Here is a 15112-nt window from a genome sequence, read left to right as displayed (position 1 = left end):
TAATAATTCATTCAGCCCAGAATGCTCCCTCTGGCAGTAGAGTTCAGAACAGATATTTTGTGACATAATTTTCGGGTTCCCATCACCACCACCACCACCAACACATTATTCACTAGAAATAGTTCCAAAGAGTCCAACCCTTCCAATCATGAGTTAACAGGCCCATTTTTACAACATGGTTACTTCGATTATGTATTGTTAAGATTTTGCGTCAGAAAGAAAATCCTACTCCAGTCACTTCACGAAATAGAGGCATATCTTTCTATCAAAGTAAGAAGTCTGGAGGTCATCAGAGGCTCAACAATCCCGGTGCTTCAGTGAAGATCTTGGCTTTTTCCTCATGGATGTAATGACTGCCCTTGTACTACAGTATTATTTAAGTCATGTCATTTTCTTGTCTTCCTCCAGAACAGATAGGCAAATCCTAGGGTCCCCAGTCCTAGGGTCTAGTTGAGCTCTTCTCCTATATGGGTTTTCTGCGACAGTTTGTAGTTGGCCCAGCTCCCAGGTAAACATTTCGGAGAATTCCATCAGCCTACATCCATGGGACACCAACACTAGGCATCACAAACATCCTCTTACTTCCTCTCTCCTCCTTTCCCTTTCCTGAGTTTTCATGCCCAGAAGTCATATCTACAAAAGGCTATTCCACTGAAAGACAAATATATCACGTTTCTCATGTGCCCCTTAAGCTGCCTAAATAGATTTTCCCTTCTTCACTGTCTTGAGAACCATTTTGTTACCCTGAATCCCAAGGTGGGCAACTACAGCTGAGATGCTTTTAGTAAAATCCCCATTTGCTTTCAGTGAGCTTTGGCAATTTCTCAGTGTTTTATTCCACCCCTCCACCCACCCACACACACACTGTTCTTTCCTCCCAGAAGCTTCATTTAAATGTTTTTAAGCTGGTTGTCACTTATTTGTTCATACCGTCATGTTCCTGGCTTTCAAACACCAAGATCTTATATACCATGTTTATATCTAAAAAATATACATATAGAACAGGCTGGCATATCTCAAGATGCTATGGAATCAATATTTGAAGATGAACAGATTTAGAATCTATCCTGCAAATATTGTGTGGAGAAATGACGATTTTAGGAATCAGTCCTTTTTGGTTAATGGTAAAATTCCAGCTACAAAATTAACATTGAAAGAGATGCTGTCACATTAAAGATAATTAAATTATTGGTGAAGCACTCAGAACCTATTATATTTAGGAAACCAATGGATAGTGTCCAATTAAGTAATTTTAGCTACAACAGTATTCCAGTGCTGCTTATCTATAAGCTTGTCCTGGGAGTCTCTGTTGAAAATTTATTTACAAGTTTCTTATCACCCATAAATATGTTAATAGCTAAAGTAATTAAACTCCACTTGACATAGTATTTGACATAGGAAATAGGCTAACTGAAGAGGAAAATGTGGTTTTAATTTTTGTTGATCAAAATGTCATGTGTTTCATATATAAGATGGTTCACTTGGAACTAAATATAGTAATCCAAGATTTATCTTATTCTTATGTTGCACAATCATTTGGTATTTTTGAGGTGAAATGCCATGAACTGATTCAAATAATGTGAATCCTAATTTCTTTTTACACATTTATGACTTTAAAATGATCCACAATATAGTTTTTCACAAATTAAATATATGTATTTCTATCCTTCCAATGAATATATATATATGTGTATGTATATATATATATATATATATATATATAGTTTCTTAGCAAGAGACAGGAATTTTATTAGCTATATTTATTATCACATCACTGGGCACTCTGCTTCCAAATGCTCACACACAAGAACACACAGACACACACACCCAGACACACACACATCTCTACACATTGATAATCATTGTCATAATCATCACTCAGCAATGAATTGATGCCAGGATCTATCTAACACTTATTTGGTAACAATATGCTGGATTGTAATCAGGTCAGATGGTACTAATAAGGACAATTATTGGCTGAAAATTGAATTCTGACTCTATCTGCAATGGTTTATTTCTTCTCCCATCCTCATTACTTCTCATTTTGCTCTTCGTTCATTTCACAGTAATTTTACTAAAATAACCCTTGACCATATCTCTGGACTGAGAAGAAGTCACAGTGGTGGTGAGTTCAGGCTGAAATGATCATGAGGGTGTTTTCCTTTGCCCCAGCTTTGCAATGAGGTTCTTAATCTTAGCGTGGGCTTGCATGGCAGATGAGGGGTCGAGGAGAAGAGAGCAAGAGGAAAGGTAAAAGGCACTACTTTAGTAGACACTAGAACATTTAGCATCTCTTCATTCTTGTATGATCGCCTGTTAATGATCTGACAGAGAAGTAAACATCATTTCCCACTCCGCTCATCTTCTCCCTTCTTTCTGCTCACCTTCTCATCTTCTGTTGTCTCTGCTTTTTGCATCTTCACGCATCTTCTTTCCTATGTTCTTTCATGCCTGTCTCAGTTCTATCCCTTTGATACTGGGTAACCCTGTGATATTACATTAATTCGCATAGAAACATTTCCACATCTATCGTTGATGTGGCCAGTTATTCCTCTTGGATGTTTGGCCTGTTCTCCTAAGTTTGCTGCCAGGCAGGTGAATGGACGCTCCTTGCCAGCCCCGGGCTGCCTCAGTGGTAGCAGGTGAATAACCCCTCCCACGCACCCATCTTTTTCAGAGCAGTCGCATTCAACTCCTTAAATCACGAAACAGGTCCTACACCTCCCTGGATTAAATGTTCCATGGTTGCCCTCCCACTCTCAAATAAAATCCTAACTCTTTGCCACAATGGTCCTCTGTAACCAGGTTCTTTTTTAAGTCTCTGCCTTGGGCCCTCTTTACTTTCCATTGCCAGCACTGAGCTTTATCCATGCTCACTTTTCAGGTCCTCAAAGAACACAAAGTCCTTCTCACTCCAGGGTAGGTGAGGGGAGGGACTGGAAAGGGGCTTTGCACAGGCTCTTGCCATTGCCTAGAATCTTCCCCCAGGTCTTTGCCAAGCTTGCTCCTATTTTCTCTATTTAAATATCATCTACTCAAAGAGAGCCGTCCTGACTATGCTTCTTCCAGTACTTTCTCTCTCAAACACACATACTGACACACATATGCACACACACACCTACGTGCAGAGATACACATGTGCAGACACATGCATATACATGCACACAGAAATGCACGTGCACACGCAGACAACATGCACACACACGCACGCATGCACACGTGACCAATGCCACCACCATCGACACAGTCACCACCACAGTGACACTGCTTTTTATTTTCTTCACAGCACTGACTATATTTTTGTCTTGTTTATTTATTTTATGTATAGTATTTGTCTCCTCCACTTGGACATAAACTCCAAGACATTAGGGACTTATTTTCTCTCCACATAGCTATATCCCTCGTGCTGGGCACGTAGTAGGTGCCAACAAAATAAACTGAATTAAAATTTTAAACAGAAATCAAACCTTTTATTAAAATGGAGGAATGAAAACACAACAGGAATTTGGAAAGGAAGGGTTAACAGCCAGTTTTTTAGTATTTTCTCAAGTCTTGGGGATCCCTGAGCATCTAACTCTTGTCCCTTGTAATCCTCAGGAAATTAGGAATTAGTATTCTAGCTTTAGAAGTGTAACTCTACCAAATCCCAGAGAAATGAGAATGCAGCCACGGACTGCGTACTGGACCAAGCCCTCACGGCAAAAATAGTTTATCAAGTCATGAGCAACAAGCATCGATGGCCTGGAGCTTCCCCCAAGAATGGGGATAATCGACAGGGACTAGCTAGATCGTAGGACTAGCTAGATCAGGACTAGCTGTGTGACTAGGCAGAAAGATGAAGAAGGATCCGAGAAGTTGGTTTTCCTGAGCTGAACTTATTCATGCCTTGTCTCTCTTGGTCACATGCATTCTGAATGCAGATGGTTTTCAAAGTTTAATTCTCTTTGGAAGTCATATCTCTTTTGAAGAGGACCCCAAAGGACTGGGCGCTCAAAGGAAGAAGAGTTCCAGAGCCACAGGCCTTTAAATGTCAATGTATGAGATGGGAAGGTACTTCATCAGAACTGAAGATTAGACAAGTGTCAGCCAATTATGGCTCACTAGCCAAATCTGGCCAGCTGTCTGCTTCTTTCTGTAAATAAGGGTTTGCTGGACCAAGTCACGCTTATTCATTTCTGTGTTTAGTTTTGGCTGCCTTTGCCCCACAACTGCAGAGCGTATGGCCTACAAGGCCTAAATTATTTACTGTTTGATGACTCCTGAATTAGAGCCTACAGACGAGACCCCATTTTATTTTAACAGTGAAACATCCAATTATCAACGTGAATTTACAAAGTAGCACTCAATGCAACCAGAATTCTACCAAATTTTGCTTGCATAGGACTCCGTCAGGCTCCTCATAGAATTTTCTCTCAAAACAACAACACAGCAACAAAATACTCTTGCTGCATTACACTCTGGACATTCTATTTGCAGCCTGTCACCACTTTGAGGCTCTCAACAGCTTGCCTCCCATACATTCTCCCTCTCTGCGGCCCCAACATGGGGTACACTGTGCCTAGTACCATACTTGTGTGCTGTGATATTCAGAAAATGCTGTTAAGACTTCACAGGAATCACCACCTTCTTCCTCAGGAAGGGTGTTCTGCAACAGTTCACATTCCTCATCACTTACGGGTTTTTTGTTTTTGTTGTTGTTGGTCTTTTTTTTTTTTTTTTTTTTTCAGAATTGCATGTATATTTGAAAATGTTTCATTCACCACAGAGGTTGGGAAAATTATTTAAGATGATATTGCCTATTCATTTAAATTATTTAGACACGGAGAAGAAAGAGCCGTATTAAGGTCCAAGTTTGCGAAGAAATTTCTCTTAGAAATAACACATGAAATTTAAATTCTAAATTTAAATTCTAAGCTGAAAAATGCAACCGGAAGAAATAATAGTTTACATTCTGAGGCTCAGAAGGAATGGGTATCTTTCGACAGCAATAGCAAACTTGGGAAGCCTGAGGAAATGTTCCTTAGTAAACACTTGAGTGTTGATAATTTTCTGTCAATTCACAGGAATGTATGAAGACATTCAATCTGATGTTTACTTTACCAGATACAGATTTTTTTTCTCTATAATTGTGAGGAATACATTGTTAAATAGGCAATAGAGATTATAAATAACGTTTCCTTGCAAAAATTTGAACCAAGAAATAATCTCCCCTCTTTCTTTGTCCAAAATCGTGCCTGGAATACAGTAGACACTCAATAAATTACTGAATGAATGAATGGGAATTAAGTTCATGTATCATTCTGTACAAATACATTTGAAAAATGCATCTCTTTTGCTGCGATTATCATTCCTGAATACATTTCTGACTGTATATTTTTGGGCTTTGCTTGTTATAGAATCACTTAAAATCAGATTATTGCCTAGGGAAAAAACTGGACAACATGCAAGGAAAAATGCTCAACCTAATTCAAACTCTTGTGCATAGTTCCACTGGCAAGAAGTCAGGGAAGGGCTCCATTGTATATTTGTTTTTAATATTTGCTGCACTACTTATAAGCCAAGATGAGCCACTTTATTAAAAATTAACAATGCCTGTAAAGATAGAAAAATAGGTTTATGTAACAGAAAAGTGTCCAGAAATATATGGCTCATTCACATATGCAGTCAATTCGTTTTTGACCAAGACGCTGAGACAATTCAATGGAAGGAAGAAAATCTGTTAAACAAATGATGGTAGAACAACTGGATACATGTAGGGAAAAAGTTAATACCAACTCTCTTCTTTCACCACACATGAAACTTAGTTCAAAGTGGGTCACAGAACTAAATTTAAAAACTTTAATATATAAAATGTACAAGTATAAAAACTATAAAGCTTCAGGAAGAAACCAAAGGACAATGTCTTTATGACTTCAGGAGACACAAAGACGTCTCAGACAAAACGCAAAAAGCACTAAACTTAAAAGAAAAGAATTTAAAATTTTTCCTTCATATAAATTAGAAACTCCTGTTCTTTAAAAACCACCATCAAGGGGCACCTGGGTGATTCAGTTGGTTAAGCGACTGCCTTCGTCTTGGGTCATGATCCCAGGGTCCTGGGATTGAGCCCCATGTCGGGCTCCCCGCTCAGCGGGGAGCCTGCTTCTCCCTCTGCCTCTGCCCCTCCGCTCCACTCACACTCTCTCTTGCTCTCTCTCTCTTAAATAAATAAAATCTTTAAAAAAATCACCCAAGAGAAGTGAGAACATATGTCTCACAAAAGACATATACAGATGTTTACAGCAGCTTTTAGGCTTAATAGTGAAAAATTTAAGAAACAACACAAGTGTACAACAACAGGTAAATGAGTAAGCAAATTATGGCACATTCATGGAATAGAATATTACCCCACAATAAAAATGAACGAACTTCTGATACAGTGATATAGATCCCACTCCAAAATATTTTGTTGAATAAACAAAAAGGATGCTGAATTATTCCATCTATGAACAGGCAAAGCTAATCTTTAAGGGACAGAAAGTAGATCGGTGATTGCTTGTGGGTGGGTGGGTGGGTGGGAGGAGAATGTACTATAAAGGCTAATTGGCATGTTCTTATATTGATAACATTGGTGGGTAGATGGATGTAATCATTTGTCAAAACTCATCAAACTGTGTACTTAAAATGTGTGCCTTTTACTGGATGCGAATTATACATCAGTGAAGATAATATAAACAAGAAAAGAAACATCTAAAATGAACAAGAAATGTTAACCAGATAGTTAATAAAAGCGAGCTAGCAATCTCCAACAAGCTCATGTAAAAATGCTCAACTTCATTATTCAGGGAAATGCAAATTATAACCACAGTGCCATATCATTTCATACCCATTATAAAGTTAAGCATACGTCTACCATCAATTTCAATGCTAGGTCTGAATCTAAGATACATGAAACCATATGTTTACCAAGAAACTTGTTCAAGAGTGGTTACAGCAGCTTTAGTTATATGACCCTCAAAGTGGAAACAAGCCAAATACCAATGAATAGGAGAAGAGATAAACAAATGTGGAATAATCCTATAATGCAATAATACGCACCTATAAAAAGAATTGAACTAGTAACATACACAGTAACGTGTAATAATCTCAAAAACATTGTTGAGCCAAAGAAGCCAGATCTAAGAATATATACCGTGTGAGTCTATTCCTATGAAGTTCACAGACAGCCAAATTATTCTCTAGTGATAGAAATCAGAACACTCATTGCTCATAGACAAAGGACTGGAAAGGATATGAGAATGCTTTCTGGATGATAGAAATGTCCTGTGTCTTGCTGAAGGTGATAGTTTACATGGTTATATATATTTGTCAAACTCACTGATTTTAAGCACTTGAATTTAAGAACTTAAGATCAGTTACATTTCGCCATGTACATTTTATCTCAATTAATAAAAAAATCCACCCACTCAACTGAGTAACTATAGCCTTTCTCACCCTTTTTCTTTCAAGGATAATTTGGTTAATAAACATATAATCCTGGATTAATGTAAAAACATTTTATCTGCCTTTCTTTCAAGATAATTATTTTTAGATAATTATACATTTAAATAATATTATTCCTGGGGCACCTGGGTGACTCAGCCAGTTGCGCATCTGACTCTTGGTTTTGGCTCAGGTCATGATCTCAGGGTCGTGAGATGGAGCCCTGCATCGGGCTCTGTGCTCAACGCAGAGTCTGCTTGAGATTCTCTCCCTCTCCCTCTGCCCCTCGCCTCCCCCCACTCTTTCTCTCTCTCTCTGTCTCTCAAATAAAAAGAAATAAATAAAATCTTTACATAATATTATCCTTTCAAATGGAATTTGGTTTTAGTTCTCTTTCAGCCCCTAAAACATTGACTCCATAATTCACATTACCTCCAGCATCATCCAATGAAGTAAAATGATACCTGTTACTTTGTTTTAGCAGTACTTGCGGGTTTTTACTTCATGATTCATTATTTTTATTTGGGGTTCCTTTTCTATAGTGAGAAAGTATTTACGACATACTAGTGAGACAGAAGTGGAGGAGATCAGGATGACCTAACATAAGAGTCTATTATTAGTGGAAAGGTAAGGTTGGAGACTGACTGATTCGTTAGATAACAGAGGAAAAGCACGCCTTCTGAGAGAGCCTCACCTGGTAATATTTGTTGTCACCCTTCTGCTTCAGCTTGTACCATGGCCTGCTGAGCCCCTCAGGGAGGGGGCTGGTGGAAACAGGAGCAGAAGAGCTGGGAGCTCCACGATTCACATGCCCTCCCGCAGGAGTTCTTAGAGTTTGCGCGGTGGGCTACCGGGAAGAGGAACCCCAGCCTTTGAAGCCTGGAGGTATCCCGGCAACCTGTCAACAAAAGGGACAGGACTGAGCTCTCTGGTAACGGATTGGAAAAATCCAAAACAAGGGGTGGAGGGACTCTGAAACCAGCGGTACAACAGGTATGGATCTCAGATTTCTTGGAAGTTGACTCCAACGGACAGAGCTCCAAGGGAGGAGAGGTGCATGAATTTAAGTCACAAGGCTCTTCTCAGGGAGGAAACGGAGTAGAACCGACTTTTTCTTTTTCTAAGGAAGAAAAAGAAACAATTTACTGTCTTACTGATCTTGTCTAAGGTCTTTAGAAAGCATGATCTATAGTGAGGAAGCCTGGCCTCTTAGGGAGACAGATGGAGGTTCTCCATGAAGATGTGGACATTATGGGGAGTTTATTTTCTAATGTGTCCCAAGTTACAGCAAACAGCTTTAAGAACTCAGGTCAACATTTTAAAATGTATCTGAAAGAATGATTTTTCTAAGGCCCATATTTAAAAATACTGAGAGATTAAGCTAATTGTGGTACTTTCTTGTGATGAAATACTCTGCACACACTAAAGCTTTTGAGATTATTACATGTTTGTAAAACAGTTTACAAACGTGGGGAAAGTACACAGTCTATTTGTGGGAAGAGAAGCTCCGAAACAGAATAAATGCTCCGATCTCATCAAACTTGCATGTGTGCTCGCATGTGCGTGTGTGAGAGTGCATGTGCTTAACTCAGAGAATGCACACTGAGCTGTTTATAGTAGTAGTTGCTGGATAATGTTGAAAAGATCCTACTAAATGTTCCTTAAGATGAGGAGTTGGGGGAAAAAATACGCCCTGACCTCTAGGATTCTACAACCCTGTTTCTTGCCCCCAGATAACTGATTTGGGAAATACAGGTGATTCACAGGACTGTGAATTCTATTGAATTCATGTCTAAAGAGCCTGCTGGACGATGAAGCTCCGCACCCTCACATTCTGCAATGCTCCAACAATGACTATTTATACAGAGAGATTTAATGATGTTTCAATTATACTATCACCTAAAGTAGTTCCAGTTTGGATGTTGTTCTCCTGAAACCTTTCCTAAAATGTCACAGATAAACGAAAGAGCGTGCCTTAGGTGACTAAGCGTGGGAGTGAGAAAACTTCGTTTTACAGCGGGCTGTTTCCTAATTTGTGGGTCCCTCGTTAACCTATTTTGTACTTGACCCAAACTCCATGTTTTCTCGGCCCTACTGTGAGCTCAGTGAGATATTTCTCTAAAGACATTGCCCAGTAAATAAACACCATCGCACATGCACCCACAGTATTCCGTTCAGTGGCCAGCCACTTGGGCCAGATGGCAGAAGAACAGATAGGAAACCCTGGCCTAGGGCAGGACAGCCCGGGAAAACACGGACAGCAGATACCGCCGTGCTTAAATAGGGCAAAGGGTTCTTTATCCGGGCTGGAGAGACTGCTCTGGGGAAGCCTGAAAATAATAGGTCCTCCAGGAGCGGGCATATGCATCTGCTGGGCAGCTAAGGGCGCATTCAGAGCCCTCTCCTCTCTGGTGGGGTTGCTGACTTACCAGCAGCTTTTCTGCATTTATCAGAGCGGCTTCTGAAACTGGCTACTGAGGAGCCTTGGTTTTCTTGCAAATTCGGGACCCATGTGAAATTCATGGGGTTGTAGTTTCAGCTTAAAGTGAACTTCCGGGTGTTCAGATCTATTTCATCTTGGCCCAACAGGCCTTCCCAGGTCTCTCTGTCTCTCTTGGTCTCTCTCTTTCTCAGCCTTTTAAAGGGACCAACGCTTTTGAGCTGCTTATATTTAAACGACAGAAAGATCAAGCTCAAAAGGCATCTCGGACATCAAATAGCTCTTACAACACAACCTTTTGATGACTTAAGTGTAAACGAAGCAGGAACATATGGATTCCATTTCCCATTAAGCACACACGGTCCTTAAAAAAAAAATTGAGGGAGAATGTGCTCAGCACGATGTATTCTGTTTGCTCAAAACTAAAATAGCTGAAGAATACTTGAAGGCTGATGAATCCGAAATATTTACCCATCCCTATATTTAACATCGAGGAGCAAAGCCCTTGATTCACAGCAACAGGGAAAGTGCTCACACGTGCTGAGTGGACAACCAGCAACCCGTTTAAGATGCAAGGGACCTCATGAGAGACAATGGACTTTGAAAAACAAACTGAGGGTTCTAGAGGGCAGGGGGGTGGGAGGATGAGTTAGCCTGGTGATGGGTATTGAGGGGGGCACGTTCTGCATGGAGCACTGGGTGTTATGCGCAAACAATGAATCATGGAACACTACATCAAAAACTAATGATGTAATGTATGGTGATTAACATAACAATTAAAAAATTAAAAAAAAAAAGATGCGAGGGAACTGTGGTCCATTTTCTTTTCCCTCGCCGGGTACTCAGCTCAACCTCAGATCAAAGACAGCACTTCCTTCAACAGACTTAGTCCGGTTTGGGTTTGCATGAGCTTTTCTCACCTACAAAAATTGAGAGTAATTTCAAGCTCTTGGCTGTCCATTCATGTTTGTATCCCTGTGGGGTGATGCCGGGCTCCACCAATAATCGAGATCTGACCCCTTGTGGCAACAGCCCCACCACAAGGAATCTGGTTTCTGTTCCCTTCATAAAATCACAGCTGTTGTGCCCGCACAAGCCCCTGACTTTTTCATTAAAGGAATAAATCACGGTGATTTTTATGGAGCAGGAGAAATACGGCTCCTTGCTGGTTTCTCCGAAGGTCCTGACGTCCCTTCAATGATGCAAAATCCAAGTCCCTCTCTGAAAGCGACTTATAATACTTTTGTATACTTCATTCTTTATACTGGACAGGGGCTACATTCTGCGTAGATTTTTTTTTTTTTAATGGTAGCAGCAGGAACTCAAACAGGATATTTGTGAAGTTTGGCAAAATAGGTCCCCTGGGCGTCCTGTTCTCTTCTACCCAGTTATGGTTCACTTTGCCTTTCTGCCTGACTCAGAAACAGCAAGAGTCCATTAGCTCAAACCCTTTCACAACCCTACCAGGTGAAGCATGAGTATCCTTGTTCTACAGATGAGGAACCGGGTTTAGAGGCTTTAAGCAACTTGCCCCTAGTTGCAAGGCTAACCCCAAAGCAAGGCTGGGACTGAAATGTGTGTCTTGCTGATACCTGAGGACTCCCCTTTCATGGCCTCCTGCAAGACCTCACTGTCAGATTGCCACACAGGACAGTCTGATCTCAAGAGAGTTGTTTTCCAAGCTACAACTTTTGTCACAAGGAAAGGGTTTTATACGCTGCAGCGAATTTGAAGAGGTCATTTAAACATTTGCAGAAAGTGTCCTGTGGTAGATTAGAAAGGGCACAGGAAATGCGTTAAATACAGACTTTTTAAACTTAAAAAATAAAGTATATTTGATGCACCAGAGTCTTGCGCAACACGTCTTAAACACCCGAGGACTCCTTGCCCCAGGACAGTGTTCCTCAACCTTTCTTTTTTCATTATTGCTCTCTCTCCAAATCATTTTATATATACATATATATAATTTTCATATCACCCCCAACCAGGAGATTTTAATACCACAGATAAACTTGATATCTGTTTATGCATTATGGCCCCATGGTGGGCCATAAACCAATGTATTATCTAAAGTTATGTCACCCCCAAAGCCCATGTATACTGCCTCCATGGAATGCATGCCTGAGGGACATACATCCAAAGAGCTGACAAGGCTGGCCTCCGATAATCTATAGTTAAGCTGATACACAGAAAAAGCGACCAAGAGGACATAGAAACCATGGAAACCTTCCTAAATTGCCAAAACAAAAAGCAGAGCAAATTGCCCTTCAACTGTGTGCAAGAGAAAAATGGATTTGTTTGCAGAGGCCAATAAGGGTATGATATTTTCTATGCACTTGAGTGGTTTACCATAGAACCAGAACTTTTGGAGCTGAAGTGGGCTTTAGAATAGCCTCTAGTCCAGCCAACCGTCTTCAGGCAGAAGTACATAATTGGCCTGACTTTTTTAAATTGATGAGGCAGAGGACATTAAATTATTTGTTTATGTGCCACAGATTTCAAACTCAGACTCCAATGGAAAAAAAAAAAATTGTCAAAGGACTCTCTTGCTTTATCCTTGGCATAATGAAAAACATTGCCAGGGCAGAGAGAAGGATTTCTTTCTTTTGATCTCCCTTCCTATGGATGGGGGATGCTTTTTTAGTATTATATCTAGGCGCTCCAGTGATTATAAAATATTTTGTAGTACACTGTGTTGGAAATCCTCCTCTCTCGAAGGCCTTCGATTCTCGGTTTTAAATATCTGCTGTGAATCTGGACAACCCTTCACAAGTTCTGGCTCTCTCCAGAACGTCCTGACACACCCCTCCATCTTGCTTCTCTTCCTCTTTTTCAATACCCACCACACCCAGCCAAACACAGAACTTGTACATACTAGGTGCCCACAAATATTTACCCACCAAGCTGGGCACACACCTTTCTTTGTTAAAAAGGATGATGTGACTAGCTTGGTTGAAGGTAATTAAAAGTTACAAGATGTTAAGCCCCGATTAATCCTTAAAGTTTTCTACTTAATGTAATATAAACATTTTGAAATAATTTTGCTTCTCTTTTCAGGGAACTGGCAGGAGTCCAATGCTTTATGGCATGTGAACAATAAATATTTAATAAATACTTAATCACCAGTTTATTGCCCACAGATTTTCAAAGCTGGTTTAAATTAGAGTGTTCATGGCTGATAACAGTCTCATATTTTACCTTTCCATGAAGGGCATTTCAAACTCTAAATTGAAAACTGTAAGTTATAAGAGGATTCCCTCTTATTTTCATTCTTTTTAAAAATTTTTATTTATTTGACACACAGAGAGAGAGCTCAGGCAGGGGGAACAGCAGAAGGAGAGGGAGAAGCAGGCTCCCCACTGAGCAGGGAGCCCGATGTGGGACTTGATCCCAGGACCCTGGGATCACGACCTGGGCCGAAGGCAGACGCTTAACTGACTGAGCCACCCAGGAGCCCTCTTATTCTCATTCTCTCCATAGGTCTCAGAGGGAGGGGCATTTCTCCTCCGGTAGTGGGCTTCCCTGATTAGTCCCTTCTCTCTAGCACCTTTCATTTCTTCTATTCTACCGGCTTCTTCCCCTCAGACTTCACACAGTCTCAGGTGTCCTCTATTTTAAGAGAGAAGAATCTGTGCACTTACCCTCTTCCTGATAAGAGTGGTCTAAGTCACTGCCTCTCTTCTCATGACTTCCTTCAGTTTTTACCCTGTCTTGGCCTATCATCTGGTTTCTATCCCCTTTTTCCCTAAAGCATCTTCTTAGAATTTAAACAGTGGCATCCCAATCAACTCACCTAAGAGTCTTTCCACTCTCCATCACCTTCGGCGACTTTGATGTATTTAACACGGTCACCCTTCAGCCCATTAGAAATTCTCTCCTCTTAACCACCCCATTGATTAAGCAAAAAATACACATTCCTCAGGCTAACTTTAAGTCTTGATGAATATAAATACGATCCAGTCAAGGAGTGAAGAGTGCAAAGCCTAAGTCATGGCCCACAGTTCCTGGATGAGTTAGGAGAGACATGGCAGCTGGTCAGATGTCAGTAAGGAATGCTGTATTCTGAGACCTAGAAAGAAAGAAGAGAGGTCACTCTTTTGTGCACCACATCTTATGCCAGGCAATAGGCTACTGGGTTGTCCCGCTGCTATGATAGGTTGGAGTTTTCTGTCTGTCTTCACTCCCTGATTAACCACAGATCTTTGCTAAGACAGAAACTTGGTTAGAGTGCTAACTCATGAAAGCTTTACCAAAGAATAGACCCATATCAGCAAGACCAAGTTTGTTTGCCTTGTAGAGGCTCATGGTAGAGGCAGACCGTGCCTTACGATGAAGCCGTTAGCTTTCAGAGTATAGCAGACCACGTCCCCATTGCCCTCGCAAGGTACTTAATGAAGCTAGATTGAGGGTACATGGTAAGGGACACCAGGAAATGACAACTCGGGTTGGTCCAGATACCAATCCTAGTCTGACTATATGAATCAAAATAAAAGTTGATAGGAAAATCATCCTCTGAATCATTACTTCTTTTTTTTTTTTTAAGATTTTATTTATTGGGGCGCCTGGGTGGCTCAGTCGTTAAGCGTCTGCCTTCGGCTCAGGTCATGATCTCAGGGTCCTGGGATCGAGCCCCGCATCGGGCTCCCTGCTCGGCGGAAGCCTGCTTCTCCCTCTCCCACTCCCCCTGCTTGTGTTCCTTCTCTCGCTGTGTCTCTCTCTGTCAAATAAATAAAATCTTTAAAAAAAAAAAAAAGATTTTATTTATTTATTTGACAGAGACATAGCGAGAGAGGGAACACAAGCAGGGGGAGTGGGAGAGGGAGAAGCAGGCTTCCTGTCAAGCAGGGAGCCCGATGCGGGGCTCGATCCCAGGACCCTGGGACCATGACCTGAGCCGAAGGCAGACGCTTAACGACTGAGTCACCCAGGCGCTTGAATCATTACTTCTGAACTGGTAATGATCCGTCCCTCCACCTCAGGGACGTTTGGCAACGTCTAGAGTTATTCTGGGTGGTCACATATGGGGTTGGTGGGAGTGCCACCAGCATCTGTGGGTAGAGGTCAGGGATGCAGCTAAACATTATACAGTGCACAACATAATATGCCCTCAATAGCAAGGAATTACCTGGTTCGAAATGTCAGTAGTGCCAAGGTTAAGCCTCGTGCTCTAGACTCTCTGGGCGTTCAGAGGAGAACGCTTTCTTTCCAGAA

The 15112-nt window shown here is 41.0% G+C and overlaps 1 protein-coding gene across 1 annotated transcript in view; it reads right to left on the bottom strand.

Moving 5' to 3' along the window:
* The window catches only part of LOC118016566 (zinc finger protein 474-like), a 148264-nt gene that overhangs the window by 45806 nt on the left and 87346 nt on the right, over positions 1-15112 (bottom strand). The window contains exon 7 of the mRNA XM_035013984.1: positions 13695-13970. The gene's annotated coding sequence lies outside the window, so the exon portion shown is untranslated. The remainder of the gene's footprint in view (positions 1-13694; positions 13971-15112) is intronic.

The sequence above is a fragment of the Mirounga leonina genome, unplaced genomic scaffold (genome assembly GCF_011800145.1).
Source record: "Mirounga leonina isolate KUSES-001 unplaced genomic scaffold, KU_Mleo_1.0 Mir_168, whole genome shotgun sequence".
Lineage (NCBI taxonomy): Eukaryota > Metazoa > Chordata > Mammalia > Carnivora > Phocidae > Mirounga > Mirounga leonina.
This window is presented reverse-complemented; position numbering and strand designations above follow the sequence as displayed.